The sequence below is a fragment of the Phyllostomus hastatus genome, unplaced genomic scaffold (assembly GCF_019186645.2).
Source record: "Phyllostomus hastatus isolate PE091 unplaced genomic scaffold, TTU_PhHast_1.1 phas_contig_1, whole genome shotgun sequence".
Classification (NCBI taxonomy): Eukaryota; Metazoa; Chordata; class Mammalia; order Chiroptera; family Phyllostomidae; genus Phyllostomus; species Phyllostomus hastatus.
In genome coordinates, this window is record NW_025333498.1 from 22,591,192 (window position 1) to 22,603,502 (window position 12,311).

The 12,311-nt window shown below is 36.0% G+C and overlaps 1 protein-coding gene across 2 annotated transcripts in view; it reads right to left on the bottom strand.

The window, feature by feature from the left end:
- The window catches only part of B3GALT1 (beta-1,3-galactosyltransferase 1), a 526,207-nt gene that overhangs the window by 385,858 nt on the left and 128,038 nt on the right, over positions 1–12,311 (bottom strand). The window lies entirely within an intron of this gene.

Below are 12,311 nucleotides of genomic sequence, written 5' to 3' on the forward strand. Positions count from 1 at the left end.
TTGGGAGAACTGGTCTGGTACAGACAAAGAAAATGAAACTAGGCCACCAACTTACACCATATGCCAGAATAAATTCACAATGGTAAGAGACTTAAATGTAAGTCATGACACCATAAAAATCCTAGAGAAAATATAGGTAGCAAAATTTCAGATACCCCAAATAGCAATATATTTGTTGATATATCTGCTAGGACAAGGAAAACAAAGGAAAGAATAAACAAATGGGACTACATCAAACTAACAAGCTTCTGCGCAGCAAAGAAACCATCAAAATGAAAAGGGGACAGACTGTATGGGAAAACATATTTGCCAATGATACATCAGACAACGGGTTGATCTCCAGAATATATAAAGAACTCACAGGACTCAACACCTGGAAAACAAACAATCCAATTAAAATATGACTTTTGAATAATCCACCTGAAATTTCCTGATTAGCAATAGTGAGGTAATTTGTATGATTAAACCCTTGCCTTTCCCTTTCCCCCAAAAGAAAGTGACCCGGCCTGAAATAATCCTTTCTTTTCTTTTGCTAATGACTTCCTTTCCCCAAACTACCTTCTGCTCATAAAGTCCTTCTGTTTTATCCAATTCCTGGGAGTCTCTCTCTTCTTGCTTGATAGGATGCTGCCCAATTCATTAATCAATGAAGTCTTCTCCATCTTTAAATTTACTTGGTTGAATTTTTGCACTTTAACAACGACCATTAAAAACCCACAGGTAATTTTTAGTACCTGTGAAATAGAATAAAATGGAAGAAATAAAACACAAAACATATCTGTAATTCTAAATATTGATACGCACATTGGGGAAAGTATAAACATATACATTCACATCTAATAACCAAATACAAAGTAACATATAAATATGAAATAAAAAGAAAATGTAAAATTACCATATAGAAAAATGTTAATAGAAATTAAGCAGAGTTGATAACATTCCTATGAAAATTAGTATTCAAAGACATTAAAGTAATTTAAAACAATATAATAACCACAAACCTTTATGTATCAAACAATATGGCCTTAAATTACAGAGTATAAAACTTGTTTATGTAGGTGAAAACTGACAAAACAATGATCATATTGAATTTAACATTATTATCTCAGGTATCAGAACCTGAAAACAAAAACCTATTTAGTATGCAAAGGGCCTGAATAACTAAGTGAATACAGATTACCAACATATATAAAACGAGTCAAAAGAAGGCAACCTTTTTTTTCATGACTACCTCTAAAAATTCACTCTGTAGGGTTAAGTCTTTTCTTGTCCTTGGATAAAATCTCAGGCAGATCTCATCTTTCATCTGCTCACTTTCAGATAATACGGAGAGAGTCCTTCTGTATGTTCTATAGACAGAAACATGTCAGGTGAAAAGGGGGACACAGTACTTCTCTGTTGTCCCTATCTGAAGCTATGATCTCTCTCTACCAATTCACTAGACTGTCAATGCTCTTGGAAATCTGAAAGGTGATGGAAAGAAGTAAGGAGCAGAGAACAACTTTCTAAACTTAGAGTTGTAAGCTGGAGTCAATATTCTCTTAGCATGCTATAAGTTAAATGCTGACTTTTCACTCATTGTGCTTTGTGGGTTCCATGAAAAATACTCACTGCTTTGAATCTCTCAGTGAAATTCTTTGAGACACTTTCTAGCTGGCTGCTTATAATAACACATCCCCCCCCCCCACACACACACACAAGCACACAAACACACTACAGATTTTGGTTCTCAACAGTATGAGCCCATCCAAGAAGCTCTCTTGAAATTCCATCTAATCTTAGGGATGCACTCTCAGGAATACTCCCAATAAGACAACCCTGGGCAACTTCTTCCCTCTTTGTGTTGTATTGGGGATTTTCCACAGCATTAGAACAACTTCTACAAAAAATTTTCTCTACAAAGTCCAATTCGCTTTCATATTTCTATCCATTTTTATTGATGGTTAATCAGATAGAAGATGAAAACCAAATCATTTGTAAGGTATGTGCAGATGGTCTAACACCTTACCTTGCAACACAGGAGAAATTGTCACCTATTGTTTTCTACTGTGTCATTTTGGCTTCACTAGAAACTGGGACCAACAGACACTTCACATCCTGTTACACAGTGGGTTGGTATTGGGGGCAACAGGCCTACACTTGCAGACTATAGTTTTCCAGAGTCTATGAGGGATCAGACATCAGCAATGAAGATGTGACTTTATCCAGCTTAGGTCATGGAAATGGTTTCCTATGAGAGTCCTGGCAATCTGAGACTCAGTGGTAACATAAAATACTCTTAAAAAGAAATGGCTGAGTATTGGGAGATTTAGCTGTGAATATGTGACACCAGGAAACTCTTCATTGCCTCCATCACTTCAGGTGATAAAGATGAAGAGCAAAAGCTATTTGAACAGACCACACCTACTTTCAATCCTTAAAATGTTCTTAAATAAGGTCTGGTTCTTTCTGTGAAAGTCAGAGAATACAACTGGCTTCATTCTAGGAATATCTCCTTAATTTTGAGAACATTTCATGATAATTTGGGATATCTAAATAGGGACAAAATTTTCAAAACTAATCCAGACAACAATCGCCTCTAAGAGCTATCAGCTGATTTCTCAAAAGAAATTAGGCAACAAGGGGTGGGAAGAAAGTTTTCAAAGTCATTAAAGGCAAGGACCTACATCCAAGATTATTCTATCCAGCAAAGCTTTCATTTAGAATGGAAGGGCAGATAAAGTGCCTCCCAGATAAGGTCAAGTTAAAGGAGTTCATCATCACCAAGCCCTTATTATATGAAATGTTAAAGGGACTTATCTAAGAAAAAGAAGATGATCAAAAATATGAACAGTAAAATGACAACAAACTCACAATGATTAATTGAACATAAAAAAAAAGCAAACTAAGCAAACAACTAGACCAGGAACAGAATCACAGAAATGGAGACCACATGGACGGTTATCAGCAGGGAGAGAAAGAAGGGAGACTAGGGGAAAAGGTACAGGGCATAAGAAACATAAATGGTAGGTACAAAATAGACAGGGAGAGTAAACAGTATGGGAAATGGAGAAGCCAGAGAACTTATATATACGACCCATGGACATGAACTAAGGGGTGAAGGGATCCTGGTGGGAGGGGAGGTGGCAGGTGGACTGAAATAAAGGGGAGAAAACAGTGGGACAACCGTAATAGCATAATCAATAAAATACACTTAAAAAAATAGGAAATTTGTGCCTGCTGCTTCTAGAAGAATGTTCTGCCTACACAGGCAGCTTAACTCGAATACAATTCAAATAGAAGTATTGGAATTGGTGTTCATAGACTTTTGTTTTCAACTAGCAAATATACTTGCAGTGGCAGAACACTTCACTGTTTAGGCCCAACTTATCCCACCCAAGATTAGATGGCACAAATGGATACTCACTTTTCACTGTGTTTCTGACTCAGCTGGGGGTGGGGCGGGACTTTTGGAACCCCTTGATGTGGAAAGTGCTCCATCTAGTGGGAGTTCAGAAATCCAGAAACTTCCATCCCTCAACAAGAGAGACCCTCAAAAAGGGAGTTTTAATGAAAACCTACTAAATATCTTGGGGATACATTCTCCAAGAAAAAGAGGTATATCAGGCGTTCTTCCATAATACCTCCAGAACTATGCCACTGTTCTCCCCCCTGTTTCTCACATTGGGAAACATAACTCCAAGTACTGTTTATCTCTGTATAGTGTGAGTGATAGCAATTATAATCCAAAAACCAATACACAGCCAGCCTCAGGGATGAATTTCATGAACAATACCTCTCAGTATTAATATAGAAGTTAGGCTACTTTAATCAATAGTACCAAACTAGAATGAATGCTATTGAATTGGGAAATGCAGTGTAAGAGCAAAATGGATAACTACTAGAAGCCCACACTATATCTCATAGAGTGGTACAGATTTTATCTGTATGAAAAGTGAGAGATTTGAGTAGGTCACGTTCATTAACAAAATACTGAGTAAATGTGTTGATCTAGAACTTGGTGATACTGCAATCTAGTTTATATTTCAGTGAAGGGAGATAGATAATAAGCAAATACATAAAATAAATAATAAATATGACAAATATGCAATGTTTTGAGTGGTGATTGAGAATAATGAAGAAAATCAAATTAGGGCAAGAGAAAGGAGAGGTGTTATTTTTATTTGATTGGCCAAAGGACCCCTGAATAAGAACACATTTGTAGAGAGACCTAAAAGAGATGAGAAAGCCAGTCATACCCATGTGGGGAAGAGCATAGCAGAGGCGGGTAGTACATGCAAATCCCTGAGGTGAGACTATAATTGGCAGGCTGAAGTTAGGTCAAGGATTCCAGTATGAGTGGAGCAGGTAGCAAAAGGAGAAAACTAGTAGGAAAGGTCAAAGAGATCATTGAGGGTCAGATGGTGTAAGTCATTCAAGGCATTGGTAAGCACTTTGAATTTTATTTTGAGTGAGATGAAAGTTCTGAGAAGAGAAATGACATGACATGAATCATTTTCCAAAGTATTATCCTGACACTGTAGAATACAGGGATCAAGTGCTGGGCAGGTAGGTTAGTTAAGTGCTACTGCAGTAGTCAAGATGAGACTTATATAATGGTGACTTGGACTAAGGGTGTGTGTGTGTGCATGTTAGTGCCCGCATGTGCCCACTCACCTACATGCATGTGGAGGGTAGAGATGGAGAAAGAGAAGCAATTCAATGAAGTAAACATTGAAAAGATACCAAGACAAGAAGGCAGAGGAATTCACATTCATCAAACAGAAGCTACATATTCTTTCCAAGCAACTGTGAGACATTTACAAAAATAAACCATTTACTAGGATATCAATTAAAAATCAATTTTAAAAAGTAGAATGGAAACAGGCAACATTCTTTAATCACAACAAAACTAAACCCAATATTAACAATGATAAACTAGACAAATGTAACCCATTCAGAATATTTTAAAGTGTTCTGTATAACTTTTAGCTTATTACCTGACAGTCCATTTTAAATTAGAATTTAGGTGGCTGTTCCTCTTGTTTGCCCAGGCTTAGAGTAAGAATGCAAAATTAAGAGGCTTAAATTTCTCAGAAGTATGTCTCAGGACATTTTTTTCTGTGCATCTAGGACTTACAATTTTTTACCACATCCTATCTCCCAGCATTTTTAAAAGTATCTCTCTCTCTCTCTCTGTCTAGGTAAGTATATGTTTTTGAAGAGTCTATCTTTTGGTAAAGCTTTTCCTGCCTTCTTTCTAGTTTACCTGTTACTCCAATTCAGTTTTCTTGTGCACACCAAGGGTGGAGTTCAACTGAGCATGCACCCCACCCGCCGCCCGCACAGTGATCACAGAGCTGGGGCTGCTCTCCAATGTGAAACTCCTCATGTTTTTCAAAGATAAATTATCAATAAAGGTCTTTCAACAATAATTACAGACAGAAAGTTTTTCTACCATGTGTTCTTTGGAGTGAATAAAGGTTAGCTGTCTGGCTGACATCTCCCCACATTTATTATATTTATATAGCTTTTCCACCCTGTGTGAACTCTCTGGCGTCTATGCAGATGCACAGTCTGGATGACAGCTTTACAGTCATTTATAGGGGTTCTCGCCGGTGTAAAGTTTCTGAGGTTGTCTGAGGACAGAGTATGCATTGAAGGCTTTCCCACACAGAGATTCGAACACTGGTTTTTCTCCAGTGTGAATTCACGGTGTCACTTGAGGGATGAATGCCTACTGAAGTCTCTATCACACTGGTTACACATGCAGACTTTCTCATGCGAGTTTCATTCAGGAGAGGGAATCATCTTGGAGAACACCATGTAATTCATGCTGGAAAAGCAATTCAGTGATGTAAACATGGAAAATCCATTAGTCATAGAGCAACACTTATAAAACATGTGAGGATTCACACTTTATAAAACACTCTCAGTGTCATGAGAATACAAACAATCCTAAAACAAAAGGGGGTGAACTGCACTTGGAATTCACACCAGAGTATTCATACTGGGAAGATACTCAGTAAAGAACCCTTTAGCACCTCAATGAGCAAAAAAATTAGACTTTCACTGAATGACCTATTATTGAAAAAGAAAAGTAGGATATACATACATGTTGAGTCTAGAATCTGGTAAACAAGTAATAAATAACCAGATCAATCCTCTTAAATATACTTGTACTTGTGATTAATATTAGGCAAAAGTTGTTGGAAAAAATTAAAAGTATGTACCTTTTAAAATCCGCTTTTAGTTTCCTAAACTCTGCTTTTCTAATGATCTATCTACTTTAAGCATGAAGAAGAAATATGTTGACTGTCCACTATGAAAGAACAAAATCATTTTAATATGGCTTTATTGAAATCATGTAGGAATACAGACTCATTCATACATTATATATCTTTGCTTTTTAGAGCAAGTCATGATATTTTCATTTTTACTTTGTAAAGTAACTTTTAATTTTATGTCTTAATTCTATTTTTATCACCAGTTATATATCACATTTTTAAAAAATTTTTTTAATAGATTCAGTTGTTTGCTTGCATTTCAGGAAAGGTACATGGATGATAACTTTTTTATCTCACAAACAAATGACTAGTTGACTAAATTTAGAGTTTTTAAATTACAGTGTTTTTCTCTCAAACTCTGTATAGAATGGGGAAATAACTATTTTCTCAACAAATACAATTGTAAAGGAAAAAGAATGGGGGAGACATTTAGAGATTAAATTATACTTTAGAAACTTAATCAACCAAACAATTTATGAATGTATTCAGGGTCTGGGTTTGAACAAACCAAAAGTAAATATATAGAATTGGGGAAGATTAATATTCTAATTAGCTATTGAAAGGTTTTTTTCCAGGTATGGTAATGGTTTGTAGCTATGCTTTTTAAGAGGCCTTATATTTAGAGATGTGAGTTGACTCTTTATGAAGGAAGTGATACAGATTGTAATTGCTTCCAAGATGGGGTGAAGAGGGAGTGGATGGAGATATAGATGAAACCAGGCTGGCATAAATTAAATGTTGAGCTACAAATAGGTACATAAGCGTTTATTGTATGTCTCCCTACTCCTGTACACATCTAAAATTTCCATAATAGAAAAGAAAGAAAAAATGGTTATTGCTTATTCTTATCTATAATTGTGGAAGAGAGATCTAAGAATACAGTTGCACTGGCAAGAAAAGTATTATTTACTCACTATTTCTTGCTGGAATGCCTGCTGCATTTCTTTTAAAATTAATTTTAAAATTAATTCTATAAATTTGGTTAATTTTCAAATTATGTTTATCTGTGAAATGTTTTCACCTGTTATGTTTTAACATCATCTTAATATATTCTGATTTCTTTAGCAATTCTATGTTGTTTTTTCATATCACTTTTTTTCCAGCTCAATTAAATCTTTGTTGTTATCTGCATTCTGAGATCTCTAACACTCATTCAATTTTCTGTTGAATACTTTCTACTATTAACTGGTTCTAAAGCATTTTAGAATTCTTCCATAACATCATAACCTTACTTTCTTACATTACTGATCTCTCTTTAAACTTCTGTTTGCCTCTCAGACAGCTCCATTTTAATAATCTCTTTTTTTACCTTTCATCTCTTGCCTTATATAGTCTATGTTTTCTTCTTTGTCAAAAGAACAAAACAAATAGAATTTGAAATTTCTTGCTGTATATATAAAATCTTCTTAAAGAATATTCTGTTTAAAGTTACAACTGGTAGGTACCACAAGGAGGATTGGTAAGAAATTACTATGAATAACTATATGCCAAGAAATTGAACAACCTGTTTGAAATGGACAAATTTCTAGAAATATACCAGCTTCCAAAAATGAATCAAGAAGCAGCAGAAAGCATGAATGGACTGATAACAACTAATGAAATTGAAGCAGTAATCAAAAAGGTAGGCACAAAATAGACAGGGGGAGGTTAAGAATAGTATAGGAAATGGAGAAACCAAAGAACTTACATGTACGACCCATGGACATGAACTAAGTAGGGGAGAAAATGCTGGAGAGTTGGAGTACGGGGGTGCGATTCAGGGAGGAGGGGATAAAGGGAAGAAAAATACAACTTTAGTAGCATAATCAATAAAATATACTTTTAAAAAAACCTCTCAGCACAGAAAAGCCCTGGACCTGATGACTTCATATGCATATGTTACCAAACATTTAAAGAAGAAGGCACTCCTATTTTCTCAAACTATTGCAAACATCAAGAAGAGGGAAGACTCCTAAACTCTTTTCACACGGCCAGTGTTACTCTAATTCCAAAATCAAGTAAAGACACAGCAAAGAAAGAAAACTACAGGCCAATATCCCTGATGAATATAGATGCTAAAATCCTCAACAAAATATTAGCAAGCTGGATCCAGCAATACATCCAAAAGATCATACACCATGATCAAGTGGGACTTATTCCAGGAATTCAAGGATGATACAACATTTCCCAATCAATAAATATGATTCACCGCATCAACAAAAGGAAGGATAAAAACCACATGATGATATCAATAGATGCAGAAAAGCTTTTGATAAAATTCAGAAACCATTTATGATAAACACTCTCGGCAAACTTGGCATAGAGAGGGCATACCTCAACACAATAAAGGCCATATATAAGAAACCTAGAGCCGATATCATACTCAATAAGAAAACTAAAAGTGTTCCCACTAAGAGTAGGAACAAGACAAGGGTGTCCACTTTCACCAATTTTATTCAACATAATAGAGGAAGTTCCAGCCACAACTATCAGACAAGAAAAGAAATAAAAGGCATCCAAATTGGAAAGGAGGAAGTAAACCTGTTGCTGTTTGCAGATGACACGATAGTGCACATAGAAAACCCTACAGACTCCACCAAAAAACTACTTTATCTGATAAGTGAATTTGGCAAAACAGAGGGATACAAAGTCAATATTCAGAAATTGAAGGCATTTTTGTATACCAACAATGAAATATCATAAAGAAAAATCAGGAAAAAATTCTATTTGCTATAGCAACAAGAAAAATAAAGTATCTAGGAATAAACTTAACTAAGGAGGTAAAAAGACTTGTATTCAAAAACTATAGAACACTGAAGAAAGAAATGAAAGATACAAATAAATGGAAGCATATACCATGCTCATGGGTTAGAAGAATTAACATCATTAAAATGTCCATACTACCAAAAACAATCTATAGATTCAACACAACTCCTGTTAAAACTACCAATGACATATTTCACTGATCTAGAACAAATACTCTAAAAATTATATGGAACAAAAAGGAGGCTGAATAGCCTCAGCAATCTTGGGAAAGAAGAATTAAGTTGGAGGGATCAAAATACCTGATACAAAACTATACTACAAAACAGTCTGGTACTGGCATAAGAAGAGACACATGGATCAATGAAACAGAAGAGAGAGCTCCAAAATAAACTCGTCTCTATGGTCAATTAATATTTGATAGAGGGGGCACATGTATATAATGGAGTAAAAATAGCCTCTTTAATAAATTGTGTTGGGAGATCTGGAATGGTACATGCCAAAAAAAAAAAATGAAACCAGACCTCCAAATTACAGCATACATCAGAATAAACCCAAAATGGATAAAAGACTTACACATAAGCTGTGACACCATAAAAGTCCTAGAGGAAATCATAGGCCGTAAAATTTCAGATATCCCACACAGCAACATTTTCACTGATACATCCTCTAGGGCAAGGGAAATAAAGGAAAGAGTAAACAAATGGGACTACATCAAATTAAAAAGCTTTTGCATGGCTAAAGAAACCATTATCAAAATGAAAAGGAAATAGAATGTATGGGGGAACATATTTATCAATGATACATCAGACAAGGGTTTGATCTCCAAAATATATATACATTGAATCATGTGACTTCTTTATAAAGAAGTCACATGATTCAACACCAGGAAGACAAATAATCCAATAAAAAATCGGTGAAGGACCTGTACAGACACTTCTCCAAGGAGGACATACAGAGGTCCCAGAGACATATGAAAGGATGCTCAGCATCACCAGCCATCAGAGAGATGCAAATTAAAACCACAATGAGATTCCACTTCATCACTTGTCAGAATGGCCATAAACAAATCAACAAACAACAAGTGCTGGTGAGATTGTGGAGAAAAGGGAACCCCAGTGCACTGTTGGTGGGAATGGAGACTGGTGCATCAACTGTGGAAAACAGTATAGAATTTCCTCACAAATCTAAAAATGGAACTGCCTTTTGATTCAGCAATTCCACTACTAGGATTATACACTAAAAATCCTGAGTTACCAATTCGAAAGAATTTATATACCCCAGTGTTCATAGCAGCATTATTTACAATAGCTGAGGCTGGAAACAGCCTAAGTGCCCATCAGTAAACAAGTGGACCAAAAAACTGGTGCATTTACACAATGGAATACTACACAGCAAAAAGTAATAAGGAACTCTTACTCTTACCTTTTGAGACAGTATAGATGAAACTGGAGAATATTATGCTAAGTGAAATAATCCAGGCAGTGAAAGACAAATACCATATGATCTCACCTATGTAAGAGGAACCTAATGAACAAGAACAAATGAATGAGCACAATGACAGAATCACAGGCATATAATCATGGAAGAGTCTGACAGCAACCAGGGGGATGAGAGGCCAAGAGTAATGGTGGAAAAAAGGGGAAGAGACTAGTCAAAGAACATGTATGAATGACCCACGGACATGGACAACAGTGTAGGGACTGACTGTGGGGGCAAGGTGGGGCTGGACTGGGTGGAGTAAAACTGGGTGAAAAATTGGGACAACTGTAATAGAAAAACAATAAAATATTTTAACAAAGAATATTCTTTAAAATGCTTATAGCAATTTTATTCATAATAACCCATACTGGAAGCAACCAAGGTTATCCCTCAGCAGGTAAATGGATAAAATGTGCTAGATGAAACAATGGACTATTATTCAGCACTAAAATTAAGTGAGTTATCAACTATGGAAATAGATGGAGAAAATTTAAATGTATATTAAATTAGCAAGTAAAAGAAGCCAATTTGAAAGTCCTACATAGTATTTGAGTCTAATTTCATGAAATTCAGGAAACAACAATACTATGGAGATAAGATAGTAAGAAGATCAGTGGTTTGGGGGGAGGGGGAGAAGCATAGTGAGGGATGACTAGGTGTAGCAGAGAGAATTTTAGGGTAGTGGAAATACTCTGCATAATACTGTAATAACGAATATATGTCATTATACATTTCTACAAACCCATAGTATGTTCAACACCAAGAGTGAATCGTAACATAAACTATGGACTTTGGGTGATAATGATGTGTTAATGCAGGTACATTGGGACAAATGCATCACTTTAATTTGGGGTGTTGTTAGGTGGGGGGAGGATATACATTGGTGAGGGCAGTGGATATACAGGAAACCTCTACTTTTTGCACAATTTTGCTCTTCTAAAAAGTCAAGTCAATTTCTTTAAAATGTTTTTCCTTTGCCTCTTGAATACTTTATGCTTCATTATATTCTAAAGTCTTTTATTTTATACTTTTATTTTTCAAAACTGAAAACCATATCTAATGCCTAGTATTAAGGGGTTTCTTCTTAGACTTATTCATCTTCTACTTGCTTGCTGTTAGGGAAATTTGTTTAAAGCTCAAATTGGAGGGCTTGCTGCTAATGTGTTGACATAACATGTATGATGAATGGGTCCACCAGGGCTAAAAATGACCTTACCAGGCCAACTCCGTTTCTTCACGCTTTCTTCACTGTCACTGCAGAAATAAAGCTGGACTGCTAGGCTCATTTTTAGCCTCAGTGGCCTCTACTCCTCATATACACTATGAGTCAATAGCCATATTTGATGACACCCAGCTTTCTTCCAGGTAGATGAACAGTTTGATTTCTTTGGATGAATCTTATTAATTTTATAGTTAACAAAGCCTCCCACTCCACATCAGGATACCACTATCCCACATCAACAGTTCCTGGAGTCCCAATCCAGTTTCATCTTGGAAGTCACCAGCATGTTGAGACGACTCACTACAATCAAGGATACTGCAGCTTTTTTGTTCCTTTCACTTTTCTGAGTTTCCAGTTCCAGTGTCACTACCATGTACGGAATTTCTGCTGATCCATGTGACTCAATAGGGCTGTGCAGGAATCCGCCTGCTCAGCCTCTCAGTTCAGTCTTGAAAGCCCAGGAAGGCTTATATCCTCCAAGAGATCAAGTGCATACCTCCTATAAGACAACCCTCCTCTCTGGGCCAGTGATATACAAGTAGATTCTTCTTCATTCATGCCCATCTACATTGATTCTAGCAGAAAGTATTTGAAGTTAG